The sequence below is a fragment of the Protopterus annectens genome, chromosome 6.part0, assembly GCF_019279795.1.
Source record: "Protopterus annectens isolate FY-2018-M chromosome 6.part0, PAN1.0, whole genome shotgun sequence".
Taxonomy (NCBI): domain Eukaryota; kingdom Metazoa; phylum Chordata; order Ceratodontiformes; family Protopteridae; genus Protopterus; species Protopterus annectens.
This window is the reverse complement of record NC_056737.1, coordinates 1,860,744,638-1,860,751,057: the sequence shown is the minus strand read 5'-3', so window position 1 is coordinate 1,860,751,057 and position 6,420 is coordinate 1,860,744,638.

Below are 6,420 nucleotides of genomic sequence, written 5' to 3'. Positions count from 1 at the left end.
GGTCCAAACTTCACATGGAATGTAGCCTGTTTCAAGGGTGTAGTCAAAGAATGCCTCAAGTGATCCTGATAGATCATGTTTTATACTGTTCAAGAGGCAAATGGGGATGTTTTCTGGACACATCAGAGTGGTGTTCTTGGCTGTAGAGAGTGCTGGCAGCACCTGATCTCTGCTGATAGCTGGGGAAATATGTTGGAGGATATTTCATCTGGTGGATTCATGAGGGATTGTGGTGTGAAGTTTGAGCTGAATTTATCAGCCAGTAGATTTGCTATGTTACCTTGACTGGTGTAGGTAGTACCATTCACCACCAATTCATCACACTGTTGTGTGTTATCTCTAAGGTACTGGATGTAGTGGAAGAAGGCCTTCTGATTGTCCTTAGCCTGTGGGGCTATCCTGACCTTATAGTTGGCCTTGTTGGACTTAATTAGACCTCTTAATTTCTTATTTAGTTGTATAAGAGAGCACTTGTGTTTAAAGGATTTGCTTTTCTTGATTTTGGCCATGAGTTTTCTTTTCTTATTATCTATCTTTTTAGGTGATGATTCCACCGGTGGGGTTTGTTTTTAGTGCTTGTTTTGGGTTTATTTCTAGTAGGTACAGCAGCCTCTATGCAGCCATTCAAATGTTTGTTCAGTGACTCTGTGAATAATTCTGCATAGGTAGTTGTGGTCTTGAGTTTAGGGAAGCCTTGAATTTTGGAAAACTGTCACTCAATAAGAAATAGTTTGACTTTGAATAGTTCCAAGATGTAACTGGCTTAGCTGGATTTTCTGGATTGATCTTTATCCAAATGCCACAGCTTTGTGATCTGACCTCACTGATGAGGGCCATGCCACTCACCTGTCCAGATTTTTGCTTCACATTTTTAGTCTATTCCTCATAAAATTTGTGGATTTCTGTCAAATGACTGTGGATTGAAGTCACTAAATAAGGACAGACACTTCAGTTAAAATTTCATATCCTTCAAAAAATACATGGTAACACAAAACCTTGTATTCTAGCAACTTCCTAAGTTTACAAGAGTAATGTTTAAAGTTTATCCCTATTTTTGCCCTTTGTCCCCCAGTTAGTTTTGGCTTTGTCCAGATTTCTTATTCTAAGAGGTTGAGAGGTATGCTGAGGATGTGACACGAAGGGAGGCGGGAGTGCAATGCTTTCCAGTGTTGGTGAGTAACAGATCCAGTATGTTAGATCATCTGGTTGGAGCATGTACTATCCATTCCAGGGTGTTTGCATTAATAAAATCCAGGATGATTTGTGCCTGTCAGTTTCCCAGGGTACTGAGGGGTAGACTAAAGTTATCTATGAAAATGGTGCTCATTTGGATGATGAGCGACTGTAGTAGATTTTAGTAAAGGTCGTGTGATTCTAGGGACATAGATGTTGACCTGTAGCTAGCCATAATATGGTGAGGGAACTTGCCTATGGTGAATTGCATGTGGATGAGTTCCACAGTATCATCCTGTTTAACCAACTTGGAGATATGTTTGTTACTAACATAGACTGAAACATCTTTGGCCTCAGTCTGTACTGTACTGTTGTTGGTTTCAATGTGTGGAAGGCACTTTAGCCTTGCACTTTTGAAGTCCTTTCTATTGCTTTAAACCAAGTCTCAGTAACAGCACAGATGTCTACATTCTCCAGAATGAGGAGGGCTTGAAGTGTGCGTAGCTTTTTTGTTTAGGCTTTGAGAACTGAGCAGTAACACTTTGAGATTGCTTATAGACTTTTTCACTATGTTGGTAATTTTGTCTTTTTGGCATAGCCTAAAAAAGACTCTAAGGAGGTGGATAAAGGTTTAGCCATTATCCAAAGGCCTAGGGAGGGCAGATATAACCCATCTTTGGAATGTGGTCTTTTGACCATATTTTTTCATGCTGACAGATACTGGATCCCCCTGGAGTGACAGCAGGAACTAAGGCAATTATTAAAATCAATCATTTTATGTTCATTCTGTGCTATCATCCCTGGTGAAAGTAGAAAGCTGCTCAATGCAAGGCTCATACCTATCGACACATATTCCAAAAGATCCATTATGTTTCAGGTCATTTTCACCCGCATGGACTATAACAGAATCATATTGGTACCTGGGGTGCAGTAACTTGAGTGCATGCATGATACTGCTAATCATGGGTCCAGATAGTCAGCCAATCATATTCTGCTTTTCCAACTTAGTGATTGGGGCATTTGTGTCTCACACGATGGAGTCCTCAATGACAAGTACATTATGTAAAGTGTATGGTTGCTTTATGGGCTTTGCACATATGAGACCATTAGGTGCAGGTTTATGTGAAATATTTGGTATTGCTTTTGGTATGTGCTTTACTGATTGCTGAGGAGCCGTGTTGCTATTAGGTGGCTTTGGAGGGCTTTGAGATTTGGGAAGATTTCCTTTAAGCTGCTCATAAGACAATCTTTGTGTTTGGTGACTGCTATGTGTGAGGGCTGTAGTGTGGGTATTCCTGACAACCTCATTTGTATATGTGATTTTTGTCTCCAGTGAAGTTGTATATTTACTTCTCTCACACACTGTATTTTATTTAATAATTAAATGGTTGCCTGAAAACAGAAAACAATTGCTATATTGCCTTATGATGCCCAAATCTACCATGCTGACCACAGAGATATTTGGAAATTGTTTAGCCATGTTGTCTGGTCCTATAAAAGGGTTGGCTGTTTAGGATTCAGGACACTGTTTTTACAGGGGTCTCCTAGGTACTTTCTAGGGTTAAGGCCAGGATGCTATATAATGCTAGGATATTGTACTACTATTTGATGCACAAGTTAGCTGGTTTAAGCTTATTTCTACACAATCCCACACTGTTTAACAGGTTTCAGATGAATCCTAACTTTACAGTAAATGTTACTGTTTAGACATTCGCTATTACACACGGAAGTGTTAACTGCCACTGCCTGGTAGTCAGCTCTGCAGAGAAAAAAAAACTTGAAAACTGACACTTCTACCTTCTACCTAACTTGTACCTTCTAGCCAGTAAATAACAACACTTTGAGCTTCCTGCAGTGCTTATCAAGTCAGAGATCAGTTTAACACCTTCTGCCATAAAATGTCTGATCCTAGAATTTCTTATGTAAAAGCACAACAAAAGCAGCTCTCAAGTACGGACTAAACAACAAACAAGTACCAAGCAATTAAATCCCTGGTTAATTCACCCTTCTGCAAAGAAATTTGGAGGCACATAAATTAGAAAAGCAAGCAAACAGAGAAATGACAATTTTGCCGCAAAATTAAATAAATGCTTTAAAAATGTTAAAAAGCAGTAGTGATCACTGTACAAAGCAAGCACAGGTGCAGTTAATCAAGTACATATTCTTATCTTATCTTAGCTTGGATGGCTCTAGATGCAGATGAAGCACTGAAAAAGCATCTCAGAGCAACTTGCCTAATTTACAGTAGAGAAAAAAAGCTTATAAACTGACAGCTATGCCCTCTAGCCAATAAACAACCACAGTTGAAGCTTTTTCCAGTGCTTCCCAGTTCAGAGAGTCCAGGTAAGCATCTTCTGCCACAAGATGTCTAACCCTGGAATCTGTTAATGTAAAAGCACCGCAAAAGCTCTCAAGTGCAGAATAAACCATATGTAACTAACAGTGCTTCCCAGCTCTGAGAGACCAGGTAAACACCTTCTGCCACAAGATGTCTGACCCTGGAATCAGTTAATGTAAAAGCACAGTAAAAGTAACTCTCAAGTGCAGATTAAACAGCAGATAACTAGCAGTGCTTCCCAATTAAGTGAGATCAGGTAAACACCTTCTGCCATAAGATGTTTGATCCTAGAATCTGTTAATGTAAATCACTGCAAAAGCCACTCTCAAGTGCAGAATAAACAACAGACAAACACCAAATAACTAAGTTAAGTCCTTGACTAATTCACCCTTCTGCAAAGAGATTTAGAGGCACACAGACTAGAAAAACAAACAAACAAAGAAATGACCAATTTTGCCACAAATATTCGTATTGCAGCTTAGATGGCTCTGGGTGCAGTTGAAACAGTGGAAAAGCATTGTGGAGTTCTCTGTAAGTATACTTTGCAGAGGTCTCTGTGGCACAGAGGGAAAAATCCCTGACTGTGAACCAGACCACTCACAATTGATTACTGGCTCACAAAACTAAAAGATCCATGCAGGATTGCACTTGTCTGGGAGTGAGGGTTGTAGTGGTTCTTCCCTCCACTGGTGTGTTGTAGGCCACTCCATTAAAAACAGGCCCCATGTGAGAAAGAGCATGGACAGCCTCAACGAGGGCAAGACAAGATCAACCAGCAGAGAACTGAAGGCTGCCCATCCAGTTATCTAGCTTTAATTTAAAGGTGGTAAAGGTGATACTCTGCTTGACACAAAGTATAAGTTTGCTCCACAGATGAGGGCTACATTGGGACATGAATCTATCATGACATGTCTTATTTATCTGCTAATGAAGGATTTCTTCATTTACACAGGTATTTTCCGTACCATTTGTTCTGTGAAGAAATAGAGGATTAATGTGGGTTAGTTTATTCATAGCTCAAAAGGCTAGACACAAATCTCCATTGAGGGTCTGTAGGAGACTGTGTAAAGAGAGACAACTGCCATTCTGGCCTGAAAACTTAGAATTTTGAGGTTGTTGATCTTTCTTGTTATTAATATCTCTCAAGTTGCCTGATATGTTTAGAAAATACATGTTAAAAGTTGCATTATATGCAATAATGGGTCTAATGAGATATGAGTAAAGGACAGTAAGACTTATTTGGATCTAGAAGAGATCCCATTAGAAATGAGATGAGCCAGATAAAAGGCTTTCTGAACTACTCTGGAGACATGATGGTCAAAGATAACAAATTATTAACAACAGTACCTATATCCCTTACAACAGTGTCTAATATGAGGGGTGCACTACTTAGGTGGTATGTGAGATTTTTTTTTTTTTTTTTACTAAATGAACTATGCTACATTTTTTCACGTTTAATTTTATACCATTGTCTTTGTGACAATTGCTAACATGATCTAACCTTGTTGGAACAATTGTGAATCAGTGGAAGATCAAATAACATACCTGCAAACTTAGATAGCAATAGGCAAGGAATGTTGGCCTGAAGGTCTGAGTAAAAGATAACACATAAGAGAGCTCCCAACACTCATCCTTGAGTACACCACTAGTAGCTTTTTACTTTCCAAAATGGCACCAGCAACTCTTACTACATTGTTTCTACCAGACAGCCAGTCAGCTATCCAGCATACAGCATTAGGAGTTAGATTTAAATTTACAAGACTTTCAATAAAGCCTGTATGGGGAATAGTGCTGAATTCCTTGGCCAAGGTGAAGCTATGTGGTATATACTGCATAACCACTATTCACCAATGTCCATGTTAATTAGCTGTGATATAATATGCTCCATAACTTTACTTATGAGGCTAGTCTATAGGTCTATAGTTACTAGAGTCTAAATTTGGGTTACATTGTGTAATGACATTGCAGTGGCTGTTTTCCAGGCTTTAGGAATGTAACCAGTGGACAAACTTAGATTAAAGAGAATAAATATGGGCTCAGATAGGTCATATTTGGCACTGATAATCAGGCACCTAGTATGTTATCAGGAACCATGGATGAGGTAATCTTACCTTTTTAGTGGGCTGAGAGAACTTGTCCCACAGTAATTAAAGGGAGATGATGGGGTTATGGAAGTTGTTGAATAACTAAGCAGAGTTACATTTGCAGTCATTTTGCAGCTGGTATATTTGCTATTTCTTTTAGTTCAAAGTTTGCAGTATCATTGTGGAATAGCTCTGAAAATTACTGGTATTAGTTTTAACTTCCTGACATAATTCAAGAAAAATCTGTAGTTATTTTTGGCTTTTTGAAGTAGGGAAAAAAAGCATAGTGTTGGTGGTGCAACGGGTAGCACACTTGCCTTTGGTACAAAAGGCTATGTGTACTGCACTCTTGAATGTGTTTTCCTTTGGATGAGATGATAAACCAAAGCTGCATTGGCTTCATTTGGTGGTAGTTCAGGTAAATGTAAAAGATCCTATGGCATCTATCAAAAAGCATAGTTTTTTTTTATTTAAAAAAAAAAAAAAAAACATTATGTATGATGCTACTCACAAACTTACATATTTACAAATTTATACAGTGTACACATTTCCATTCCTTTCAGTTATTGTCATACAATCATAGATATCTAACTTTTTTATTATAATGTTAAACTTCTATCATTTTTATCTTATTAAACTGCCATTAATATCCATTGATTTTTTTTTTAAATTGCTGCTAGTCTCCATTTACCATTAAACATACTTTTATTTTGCTTTTCATTTCAGATTGTCTACACAATATGAAATAATCCTTTATCTATTTTACTAACATGTTCCTCATTTTTATGGTGATAATATTCATATATAGGTTCCCCGTTACGCTGT